Source organism: Labrus mixtus, chromosome 7 (genome assembly GCF_963584025.1).
Source record: "Labrus mixtus chromosome 7, fLabMix1.1, whole genome shotgun sequence".
Lineage (NCBI taxonomy): Eukaryota > Metazoa > Chordata > Actinopteri > Labriformes > Labridae > Labrus > Labrus mixtus.
In genome coordinates, this window is record NC_083618.1 from 20,003,607 (window position 1) to 20,016,649 (window position 13,043).

The 13,043-nt window shown below is 39.2% G+C and overlaps 1 protein-coding gene across 2 annotated transcripts in view; it reads right to left on the bottom strand.

Moving 5' to 3' along the window:
• The window catches only part of ece1 (endothelin converting enzyme 1), a 516,542-nt gene that overhangs the window by 52,899 nt on the left and 450,600 nt on the right, over positions 1–13,043 (bottom strand). The window lies entirely within an intron of this gene.

Here is a 13,043-nt window from a genome sequence, read left to right on the forward strand (position 1 = left end):
CTTAGGATGTCACATATGATTTATATTGTTTCCTTTTCCGTCAGCTCTACTGTGCCTTATGTGGAATGTGATGGACTGAAGCCACTCATTCCTTGGCATCATGTGGTCACTGGGTAAACAGAGGAGGACTCATGTTGGCTGAAGCATGAAAAGGGGAGGAAAGGCTTAAATAGGGATGAAATGGAGTCCTCATGCTGTCAGTATGGCCCACTGTCAGTATCAGCGCACATACCCACTGCTGGGAGTCTACTGAGGGCCTCGAGGGATACTTCATGCCTTTGTGTAATCTTGCCACGCTGATTAGGATTTTTCTTCAATTCCTCTTGGCATCTTAAAATCATCCTGTAATCCTGTTTTTTTTTTTATCTTTTCTATTCTGTATTTAGAGATGCATGACGATGGGCATCTGATTGTTTGACATCAATGTTCAAGTGGGCTTTTCAACCCCCGACTTCCTCTCCATTTCAGATACATTTGTACAAAATTCAAAGTGCCTTTTTATATTTGTTGGAATTTATTTTCTCGAATGGTGAAACAGAAAAAAGGCCTCGGTGGTGTGTGGTATTTTACATCATTCCTTTGCTATTCAATCCATCAATGACAAAGCAGGCTTTTAAGATGTAGAACAATAGACGTTGAAGCCCCCTTTCACTCACATGTCTCAGCTAAAAGCCAGTCACTTGCTTGAGGTGGCCACACCAGAACAATTGTTTCAGTCCAGCTTTGAATTTTGGTGAATGCCTTATCTAAAGAAGTATGACAGAAACAATGTAACCTTCTGTCTCAAGCCTTTTCTTAAGATGATGCCTTTATCTAGCCAATACATGCCTTACAAATGTCATGTAAAGAATTTGTAGCATTTGCTTGTAAACCTCTTAAATTGATCATCCCAGTAGATGTACATATTTAGACCATTTACAACCATCTATATGTCTACATTACATCATGACAAAAACATACTACAAACCTACTTTTAAAAGGCAAAGAGTGGACTTCCTTACAGTCACTATTTGGCCTGATTAGACTCACCACAGCTCAAAAGATGTTTGTTAAAATGGTCTGGCATTGTGCAAAATAATTATGTTTTATAGTTAAGCGTAACAGGTTAATCCTCAGTACTCACACATAACTCACCAATGGCAGCAAGATCACATTCATGGTGCTAGCCTTAGCATCAGTCGCAGTGGAGGTTTAGCTTCTTCTTTCCCAAGGACACTCAGACATCTGGACAGGAAAAGCCTTGAATAAAACCATTAACCTTGAGCTAGAAGAGAGTCGTGTTTTTTGAGCCATGCCCGCCGATACCTGGAATGGAGAAAACAGTTTATCAGCAGAGTTAAACAGGTCTAGATTAAAATGAGGCAAGACCTTCAGAGCAGTGCGGATGAGATTTAAACAGATGTATAAATTGTATGTGTTTCTTATCTGTTTGAATCTTAGACTTCATAACCATTAAACTTAGAAAATTCTCCTTGCTAATTTTGCCCCTAGATCAATATGTAAAATATGCTTTCATTATAAATGCTACTCATGTAATTTTCTCTTTAGATTGTCATCTTGTCAGTTGTACATCAGAGCCTCAGTTTCAGATTTCACTGTGAGTCAGGATGAAATGGGAAAAAAAGACTGCAGCTGCTCTGTAGATATAGAGCCTGATTGACCCTGAAAAGTTCTGACTGGGTCATCAAAGCGTCACTTGCCCCGACACCACTGACATCAAGTCGCTCATCAAGCACATCACCTCAACCTCTCTGAGCAGCACGCTGTGACAGCTCGATGCTTTCCATTTCGCCCTCTCACTGCTCTTATCGCTCGCCCTCCCCCTTTGATTTGGCCAGTTTTACTTTGAGTGAAGATATTTTATATCAATCAATCTCTGTCTCCATATCAGGCGCCCTCTCTTCAATCTGAGTCATGACCTACAGCCTTTCGATTCGCCGTGGGTACAGTTGAATAATTGAGGAAAAAAGAAGCGTGTTGAGATTCAGAGCCTCAGACGGATCAAACTAAGAAAGAAAGCAAGGCAAGGCGAACAGCTCGGGGCTTCTGTATAAAAGGAGCAGTGAGGCTGCAAGAAGATGCTAATTCTTGCCTTTTCAAAGCGGAGATCCTTCTCTGAGCAAAAAAAGAGCCAATGACCCTCCTCTCTTGGGTAATCTAGTTCAGCTGAGTTCATTTCATGAAACTCATTATGATCCACAACTTGATGCAATATGCAAATAGTCATTAGAAGACAGGGTAACTAATTTTGATTAATTTGGATCAAGGTTTTGTATTAGCATGGATATTAACCATTAACTCTTACCATGGCTGATAATGTTGTATTCCCTTTGCACTTTTCTGAATTGTACATAATCTCATGGTCTTGTCGTTTTCTACTGGGTACAAGTGAACATGTTCTAATCGTCTTTTTTCTACACCCCCCAGGACCCCCTCTGGGGCAGCCAGTATGAGGGCTAATCCCTCTGCAGCTAATGAGGGCAGAAAGAATCAGGCTTCTTTCTGCACATATTTCCATTTGGTTTTTCCCATTCTCCACCATACAGCCTCACTGTCAGGAATATAATAGCCTAAAATGCCTCCAGCATGCACCAGGACTGAAGACCACAGCAAATGAATGGGCTGCAGATTAAGACTGGGGCCCTTTCCGAATTGTCACAGTTCAGTAGGCAGTACGTACTGTTCAGTAGGGAGTTTCAGTATACTGAACTTTAATGGTCATTCTGTATGCATTTTTTGGGTCCACCTCAGTATACTGAACATTTCAGTATGGATACTAACTTCCGGGATTCATGCAGTATGGATCGGATGCGTGCTTTCAGGAAATGAATTGTATTTTACCACCCACAATGCTGTGCGAAATTAAACGTAAATCGTCACGTCACGTCACTTCTCCAAATCAAAACAAACGAGCGTGGATTAATTGAATAAATTTTTAATCTAGAGTTAAAATCCCGTCTGAAATCACTACTTTAAATTAACAACAGAAAATATAACAAATGTTTGCATTATTCTGAAACCTTTCCCCCTCTATTTAAATAATGATTTCACTATTTAAATGTGTCTTTATTGGTTTATTTTATATTCTCTATATTACTGTCTTTCATTTGTTCTTTCCTTTATGTACTGTATGTGATTTAGTTATTTAATTTGCCTTTTACTTGATTTACATTGTAATATTGTTTTTTGTTTACCTGACTGTATATGCGCATTACTCTTCTTGAATAAAGCTAAACAAAAAAAAACAAAAAACGGGTGGATGCGGCCGGTTCGGGAAACGTAAATGACGTCACTTCCTTACTGAATGAATCAGACGAAGTAGGGACAAATATCTGCCTACTGTGTGCGCCTACTGAATAGTAGGTACTAACAGTATGCAGCATGGATAGTAGGTACTGCCTACTGCCTACTGACAGATTTAGTAGGTACTTGGCAATTCGGATACGGCCCAGCTAGACAGGTCGATTAAATGGAGGGAACATTTTTGCAATAAAGTCAGGAAGGAAGATTTGACTTACTAATATGAAGCATGTGAAACTAAGCTCTTAACTTTACAAAAAAAACGATCGAACATTATCTACAATTACATCACCACAAAACTGTCTGGATCCTTTCAAAGTAATGGCATCAACCATAATGACTTTCATTGAAATTGTAGACGTATCTGAGTGTTTTGGTTGGTGGCTTTCCACTCTGTTCCTGCTTCATCTATGGAAGGAAAGCTGTTTTTCATTGTACATTTAGAAGGTGCTCACAGTTACGTTCCCATGCATTGTCAATGGAGCATCCAAGAGAGTCAAGAGAGTCAGAGTTGATGAAGAAAGAACTGCATCTTGTCTTTTTATTCATGCATTTTGGACACTTGCTGGCTTATAGTATCTTCTGGCATGCATGGAAAGATTCAGTTGAGGGGGCTGTGTTGGTGGAGGAGTGTTTTTGGCAGTATCTCTTAAATGGTGGTACGAGAAGCCCTAGTTATTCATATGAAGAACTACAGGGTGTACCGTACTTGAGAGGTTTAAAATAAAATTTAAATTTTTAACAATATTGGTCATCAATAATTCCTTAAAAGTTTCACAGTAATAAACAAATATTTAACTAGAAAAACCTCATTGAAATTAAGAAATTATTTTTAATACTGTAATGAGGCAATTCTGTTATTTTAGCCCCAGATAGCACTAATAAAACAACTAATATTGTAATTTAAATATGATGTGGTAGAGAGGCTTAATGTCATATTCGTTGTAAATAACATTTGCAGTGATAGTGGCAAAAGCACTGGATCAAAATTGTAGCAGTAAATGCCCTCAAACCAATAAAAAACAGAAGCCTTGTTGATACATTCTGCACCAGCGTAAGCGTACTGCACATTGCAGTAATCAAAATGTGATGATATTAAGGTTGCATGACCTTTTGAAGATAGTATGGAGCAAACAGGCTTACAACCCTTGTCACTTGTCTGTCAAAGAAAGGTCACTCAAAATGTAATCATGAGTTTGTGGCAGCACGTTCGATATTTGCCCTGTCAAGACAGTCGTGTAAATGTGTTATGGACTTCAAAGATTTTTTGAGGGGGATTTTTCATTTCTGGGTTCTAATTAAATTTCTGTGTTTGAGATATCAAAAAATAATCTGACTTTCCTTAGGAAATGAATCTGTCATCTGCAAAACAACACATCAAATGTGTTTTGTGATAATCTTTCCAATTGAAAAAGTGAAAGTATAGTAAAAGAAAAACTGAGTGTGGAGCCTTTGGGAAAAAAACACAAGTCGAAGGATCCATCAAACTATTTAGAACCAAACATGACAAAAAAAGTTCTCTTTAAAGTTCTGTTTTGGTGAGAACCTTCGACGTAGTCATTTTGCAAGAGACACTGAGGAGATTGAAGCTAGGCTTTGCAAGGCCTGGTTTTAATTTGTGTTTAGTTGAATGATCATCTTACTGCAGATTCAACCATATTGTGAAAAATATTCAAGTATTTATCTTTTGGCCAATTACTGGGCTCAGTTGTCTTTGCAAAACAAGGTAAAGAGAAGAGACATTGGGCAACAGACTGTATGAGTTTGTCAGTATACTTTGTCCTGTTAATGTAAAAGGCCTATTTTGAAGCAGATGTTTTCTTCTCTGGTGGAGATGATAACACTGTGTTTTTGTATAACTTCCATCAGGAATGTCTCTCTGTGTTTTGGGTAGCAGGCATAGACTCCAGACCCAGCCCCTTTTAAAGAAGAGAAAAACATCAAGAGGAACGACTGTTTGCCAAATATGCATTTTGAGTCTTTGTTGTAATGGTTAACATAACTCAAAATGCATGACAGTTCAGCCATCTCAAAGTAAACAGAGCTCAGCAGTGTGTACTGTTTCGTCAACTGCCTATGTTGTATATGCTGGGGTACATATTGCATAACTTGTAGCCCTATCCAATTTCAAAGAGGCTTCAATTGATTCCAGCTGAAGTCTATTTCTCTGCAGGTACTGGACAGAGAGCCATCTTAAGAATTATGTACTCTACAATTTACACAATAATGCAACAAGAACACCAAGGCTTTTGGGTTTAACCAATCAGAAACAAATGTTTTGGAGGAGACATCTTATCATCTTATTACTTCTCCAATTTCTGTTGCAAGTTTGGAAATGTCTTAATTTCCTCCTGGTGACAGAGTTAAAAGGAGATCATCATGATGTTAGGGCTCCAGTTGCTGTTGCAATTCAGGACATTTAGAAACATCCTCCTAACGGCAACTTCTGAGAAAAAACTACTGAAATAAAAGTTTGCTTTATCGACGGTTAAAAAACAAACAGAAAAGAAAACGCTCAATCCTAAAATAGATTTAAATAAAGACATGGCTTACAAACCAACTTACTTCATGGAATGAAGAAATGGTTAAACGATTTCTTTCTTGACAGTTTATTTGGGTACTGGTAATTTTACATCTGCTGCAACATTTTGTTCCAGCTGAAGTGTTTGGGTAGTATGCCTCATTTCTGTGCCAGCATTCCTTCCCTTTCACATTTCCTGAGAGCGGAGCTTTGAAATGAGGCAGAGCTGATCTCTTTTGTAGTCTTCTGACTCCCACATACTCTCTCTGTCCTCTCCCTTTGGCCCACCCTAACCTCCCCCACCCGGTATCTTGACACTCCTACACAGCTGCATGCATAAGTTGGTCCACACAAAGTCAACGAATGTAGCTCCATTTCCCTCCCTGCCTAGAAAAAAACTCAGTGGGCAAGAGGACACCAAGATATCCTTAAATGAGCTCTTGAAGATGAACCAGAACAGATATCAACCTAATGAGACTTTCAAGAATCCAAAGGAAGTATCTGAGCTCATGGAACATTTACCACTGCAGATGCAATGAGATTGACTTTCTCTATGAAGAAGTCCACATCATTTCACAAAAATGAAGATATCTACTTAATCTAAAAAGATTACTAATACCACTCTCCCATGTTACACACTAAACATAAGAGTAAATGCATGTGTGCTTTTTCCCTTTTTTTTTATTTTACATTTAACATCCACTAGATTGCAATGCTATAGTGTAAATGCTTTAAATGAAAAACCCTATTTTTGCCGTATGGGTGGACTTGGATGTCGACTACACTCTTACATTACAGAATAGGCGGTGATGAAGTCGATGTCTGCTGGCAAAACAATACTTGTGTTTCCTGCTCTTGTATGACTTAGAACCAATCAAGCCAACATACTGTAGGTTGTGGATTAGAGGTTTTATCTGGTGTAGATGAAGTGACCTTTAGGTCTCATCCAGCTTTACTTTAACAATCCTTTGGGGAGTTTCTAGAGAGGATAAACTGGAACAGGGCAACATCTTTTTTTTAATCTTGCACATGACATTTTCAAGGCGTTGTCGGATAGGAATCTCTGAGTCTGTCTTTTATCACAGAGCTGCTAGCCGACAGCCAGTTGATTTGAACATTAATATGCTTTCACCAACACTCAACTTGTTGAGTCTTGCTAAAACGCAACAATTTCCAAAAGGGTAGCACACATAGAAAACCAATCATCCAATGCTGCCGCGAGACGTTTGGGAAGAAGGAGGAAATGTATTGAAAAATATTTTGAGATTTTTTATAAATTAAATATTTGTAATACGTATTTTCCCCAAATTGTATTAAAACCTATGTAAAATGAGCAACGTAAAGGTTGATATCATGATACGAATATTAATTAAATGGGGCACTTTGAACTATCTTCTCAGCAGGGGGTATCATAAAAAAGACGAGTGGCCGAGTGCACGAGCTGCTCCTGCATTACGCTGGTAATAGATCACATCAGCAAACAGGCTGAACACCTGAGAGAGGCGACACAGAATGCAGGTTTTCAAGAGAGATCGAAGGAGCGATATTTCTTTAGTTTTATTTGCTCACAAGTTGCCAGAATTTCATCAGAGCTATGGGACTTAACGACAGGCACACCGCTGCACTGCGCGCGCATCATGACGGTCTTCAGTTCTGTCCACACTTCTTACCAGTTTCTCCTGTCTTGACTGATGTAAAACAAAAGTTTTGGCTGATAATAACAAAGCTTCCTATGGAGTGAGCCACAAAGAGCAGCTCGTGCAAATAAAAAACAATCATCTCCGTCATGTGTAACGGCCCAGACCGTTTCCACACATCCAGACGTTGAGCCTGATGCATCTCCCGACTAGTTTTACCTCTGGTTATTGTAAAAACAGTAAATTAAAATGAATATTAACTGATTTTAATTACAGATGGTTCATTTTTAGGTCACCCAGAGGTGAACGTGTTGTGTTGATCACCTAAAAGTTTCAGCGCGACATCACTTCTAAATGCAGTAGCCTGCTGTTGCGCCTTTATCGCCAGCTTTCATCAGACTGTAAATATGTAACTATTACTGAACATTTCATTCTTAACCAAAAACGATATCACGCACAGGCTGCCCGATCATACAGAGGTCCGCTGGTTTAACCGAGGAGCAGCGCTAAAATGCTTCCTCGAATTGCGCATGGAGATGGCACAGATTCATGGTGCATAAAAAGTCAGTGACAGAGCGGGATCACGATAGTGCGGACACGGAGAAGAACGGACTGCCAGACTCATATGAAATGTTGTTTAACTGAGTTTACTTAGTTGAAGAAGTTGAACTCCACACAGAGCTGATCAGACTGCAGTGTGCAACGCTGAAGGATCAATTCAAGTCTTTTGGTTTGGAAACATGTTATCATTTTATAATGCCTGCTACTAAAATACCCGAAGATGCATCAAAGACACTCTGTTTGTTTGACAACGTATTCATGTGAGCAGGTTTAATCTGTAATGAACCTTAACGAGTGCAAACTGTGCTGTGGCCTGACACACACAAATCTAAAGTCTCTCTCTCTCTCTCTCTAATGCACTGATCCCAGGGCAGGTAGAATAACCTGTGTCAAAGTTTATATAACCTTGAACAGCAATATTTAAATAATACCAAACAAAACACAATTATTTATATTTTCTTCTGTAATGTGGTACATTTAAATATTTCCATGTGCCAACATGCAGTTTGCAATGACAGAGTTAACCCCTCTGCTTAATGTTAATGTTAGTTAAGTTTTCTATACAATCATACATTAGCCTATATATAGTTATAGTGGTGTTAGCAAAATTAGTCCGGCCCACTTGAGGTCTCATTTGAACAAATCCGGCCCCCGACCCAATAGAACTCTGACATCCCTGCTCTAGAGCAATCACACGCTACAAGATCTTAACATTTCAGCCAGCCTGTGTTTGTCCGCTTGTCGTCATTATTTGTCAAATATCTTGAAAACTACTGTTTTCATGCAAAGGTTGAAGAAGAGAACTACTTGTCAAGTACACTTAATATCCAATTAACCTGATTGCTGAACCCAAAACTCCTCTCCCGCAGGCTGCTACTGTTGATAATGCCCCCAATTAAAACACAATATTTGAGGCCTTTGCCTCATTACATGGCGATTATCAGCAGGTCCAGTTATTCTTCGTTAGACAGATATCTCCTGTTAGCTAATACAGGATGGCACCATATGAATGGCTGCTTGTAGTAATTCTGGTGAAACAGAGGACGCTTTCATGTGTGGTAATGAGTGACTGTTGGGAGTCATTCAGTCCTAAACCATCCTCACAGGGTTAATCATTACACGGACATTCATCAGTGGAAGCAAACATACTTTTTTTTTCTATTCTGTAAACACTATAGCTGGCTTTCATTTAACCTTTTGGCCTGCAAAAATGACATTTTTGAGGACTCTAGATCAGTGGTTCCCAAAAATCACTTAAAATTTACCCATTATTGTCAAAACATATAAAACATATCAAGAGATTAATTCTGCTACCATTATGAAAATAATAATATTACAGTGTTCAGGCTGTTCTTTTGTGTCGTTCTAATTCCAGTGTTTGGATCGTGTACCCGGCTGTGCACAATGGTAAATGTTTTAACCACCTCCATGGACAGAGTGGGTCCCCAGTCTCTAGCACCTTATTTTTGGGGGTCATGGGCTGAAAAGTTTGGGAACCCCTGCTCTAGATTATTATGTTTCTTTTGTTGAGCGTGCTAGATACTCAAAAGGCCATTGTGATGCATGTTTGTAATCAGAAGGGTTATCAGAAGTTTATCCCATAATGCTGAAGCCAAGAACTATATCTGTCCATCTGGCTATGAAATGGGATTAAGCATTGATTACAGTGAATTGTGGCTGGGTGGGGGGCAGGAAACAGAATAAAAGACAGAGAGATGCAGTGATATCAAATACACAGAAAGAGGCCCATGAAACATTTGATATGTGTTTACATTTTTGTTTCTTGTTCTGGTACCATGACTGTACATTTTAAAATAATTAATTTAATTGGAACAACTTTATGCAAGGGAAAATTATTGGACAACAAGACTAAAGCTGTGGTCCGATGGGATTAGCATAACCAGGACATTTACTGTGCTCCCCTGTGATGTAGAGTATGAGCCATCATAGACATGCACATTTAGCTGGACAGAGACAGAACACAAGAGTCAAAAGTGTACACTATGTCAGAGTCATAACTCAGTGAAATCTTTACATAATCTTCACTTGGCATCACATTTTATGACTGTATCATTATCTCAGCCTCAGATATTGCTTAACTTTTTCTAAATCACAATCATCTGCATTGTCATCAGGAAATGCTAATCGCTAATTTGGCATAGTTTTAATAGTGCTATTATAAAAACACATTTAAAACCAGGGGTTTAAAGAGACAACACAATAGTTTAAAGATCCTTCAAGAGTCTTGCAATGAGGATGCTTTTATGATGTCTTTCCTCAACACTGACCATTCACGACTTTAGCAGATCACGATGATCCAAAAATGACTGACTTGTCAAAGGAGCATGGCCATACATCAGCTGCAAACTAACCCACTGCTAGTGTGGCTACAGAGAACTCAATAAGAAAAATAAAATATAGAACAAGAGATAAAAGAGAGGCAGAAATGAAACCTCTCACTTTCATTTGCCTTAAGAACTAATACTTCTCTGTCAAAGTGATTGCCTCAACTCTTACAGAAAGAGATCTTTCTTGCTCACTTTTCTGGATAACTGTGTTTTTAAGTCCTATCTGATTTCTTCCCAGCCACATTGCATTCTGGGAAAATAAATCTCTCTGCTGTTCCTGAGAACTCTGCAGGAAAGGTGACTAACTGTTTGCACTGGACGAGTTCGTGTGTTATGGCTTCAGTGTACGCACATGCTTATGTTCCCCTGCCTTGTGTTATGGTTGTGAAACCCTGTGGCAGGATGTCTCCGCAGTCCAAGCAATACAGAGGACGACAAGTGCCCAGATAAAAAAAATGACTGTCAAGAAAGAGGCAGGGAGGACAGACAACCAGGTCTTTACACCATTGATTAGTCAATATCACACCCGAGGTGAAAGACGATCTGCAATTCTGAGGGGTTCCATCAAGAAACACAATGCTCTGAACTGAAACAGTGATTCAGATCCCTCCTGCAAAATGACATTTCCAATCCTAACTACAAAAACTTAACTAAGCTGGCCAGGATATTATTTTTGGATTTCCAAATCACGGCTTTGGCTAGTGTATCGCAAGACGGGTTAATTGGAATGAAAGGTAAAAAGGAAAGGGGCTCACAGAGACATTGGACAGGTGATCACTACATCACACATTTAAAGAACTCCACCTTGGTAGGGAAGAACGGCTTCCTACTGCTGCACACTATGGAGAAAACCAGACTCGAATGCCACCAACATGTTTTAACCTGATTTTCTTTTTAAACAAAAGACAGTTGTTGTTCAATTGGCTGCGCTGACTGAGATGGGGACAACCTCGGGGTTATACTCCGTCTGAGAAAGGAAACTCAGAGTGTAGATAGTAGATGAATTCTGTCAGACGCTCCTCAGTGACGGAACAAAAGCACAGACTTCTCCTAACCCTGCCATAAGATATTGTGTTAGCTTGAGCAAAAAGAAAAGACAGCTTTTAACTCAAATGACTGCCATAGACCGCTGACTGAAAGTGACAGCTGCAGAGATCCTGACACTAACGTTAGGTTAATTAGCTAATAAGCACTCGGCTGTGATTTGATGATGAAGCATTTCTTGCCCCTCACTTCCCAAACAGCAGAAAGGGTCTCAAGTGCCCAACACTTGCAATTCATCTCTCAATCTTAAAATATGTGTTTCTGCAGTTATCAGGCAGTGTAACTATGTGTCATTTTGAAGAGACGGTAAATCAACAAGCCCATGCTGCAGCACCGCAGAGTGTCCAGTGGTGGACCAGTCAAATCTGCTAGCTGCATTTGCCATTTCATAAATAAAAAACAACAGTTGCTGACACAGCTGAAAACATGGCATTGATAACCAATCAATTGTTAAGTACCGTGATTTCCAAAGCAACATGCAAAACATTTTAAGGTTCCACTTGGTCAAAAAAAAAGAAAGGTGTTTGAACACAACATTTTGGGTTCTCAGAATGCTAATGAAGATGTTCCCCCCACATGTTTAAAAACCTAAAAATGTATAGATTAATGAAAAGTTTTTTATTAATTGTTTTTCTAATTCTGTCTTTCATCAAATACTTTTAGTATAAAACTACAAAGGTTTATCTGCAAGCTTTATCATTGCAGACTTCAAATTTGCCCTGTGAGAGGTCAGACGTGCAAGAGAAAGTTTGCTTGATGGGAAAGAAAACTGAGTGGGATTTGTCAAATCATGAAATGGACACACCTTGTGGTACATTCCTTGGTACGTTACCTTTTTAAATATCCAAAGATCGCCTGAAGCGGATAGTTTTGGCAAAGTGTAAGAGATTGACTCATTGTATGAAACAAACAGCAACATGTTGACATCAAGATTGACTTTCAGGTTGTAATGCTGGGAAAAGACAGTAATTCATATCAAGTACGTAGATTTGAGTCCTTCAAAGAAATTAGGGGGATCAGGGAGGGTTAGCAATGACTTCTTAATCACACACAGATGTTTACAATTTGTTTCCCTGATTGCACCATAGCATAAAGTCTGAGTTTGAGCTGACTCAGCACGGTCTCTGCACATTCCCCCACACTCCAAAGCATTTATGTCAGATGAAAAGGAAACCAAATGTAATTGTCCTTTTCTGTCTATATCTCTTGGCCCTGACATGGATTGGCAGCATGCTTCTCTCTATTGTAAATGTGTACTGGGGTAAGCGCCAACAGCCTCTCTCTGAACCGCATTGATATAGGAGGTTTGCTAAAAGGGTTTTCCTCCCTATAAAACAAGCTGTGGAAATAAAACCCCAGGCTTCCTCTAAAGAAAACGAAATGAAACAACTTAAGAACTGTGCGCCAGGAAATCTCACTCTTTCCCATGACTCCCTGGGATTGGAAGTCAAAGGTTTTCATGAACTCCACAAGCACGACAAGCGGTCATGTTGGGCACCTTTTGTGCTTCTCAAGTTGTCTGCGAGGTTTTTTCAAATACAAAAAAGAGCCAGGATGCTGTCAGGATATGGTACAGGAACAAACAAAAATGTAATACTTCAAATAAAAAATTTCAACCTAACTTTTTATTTA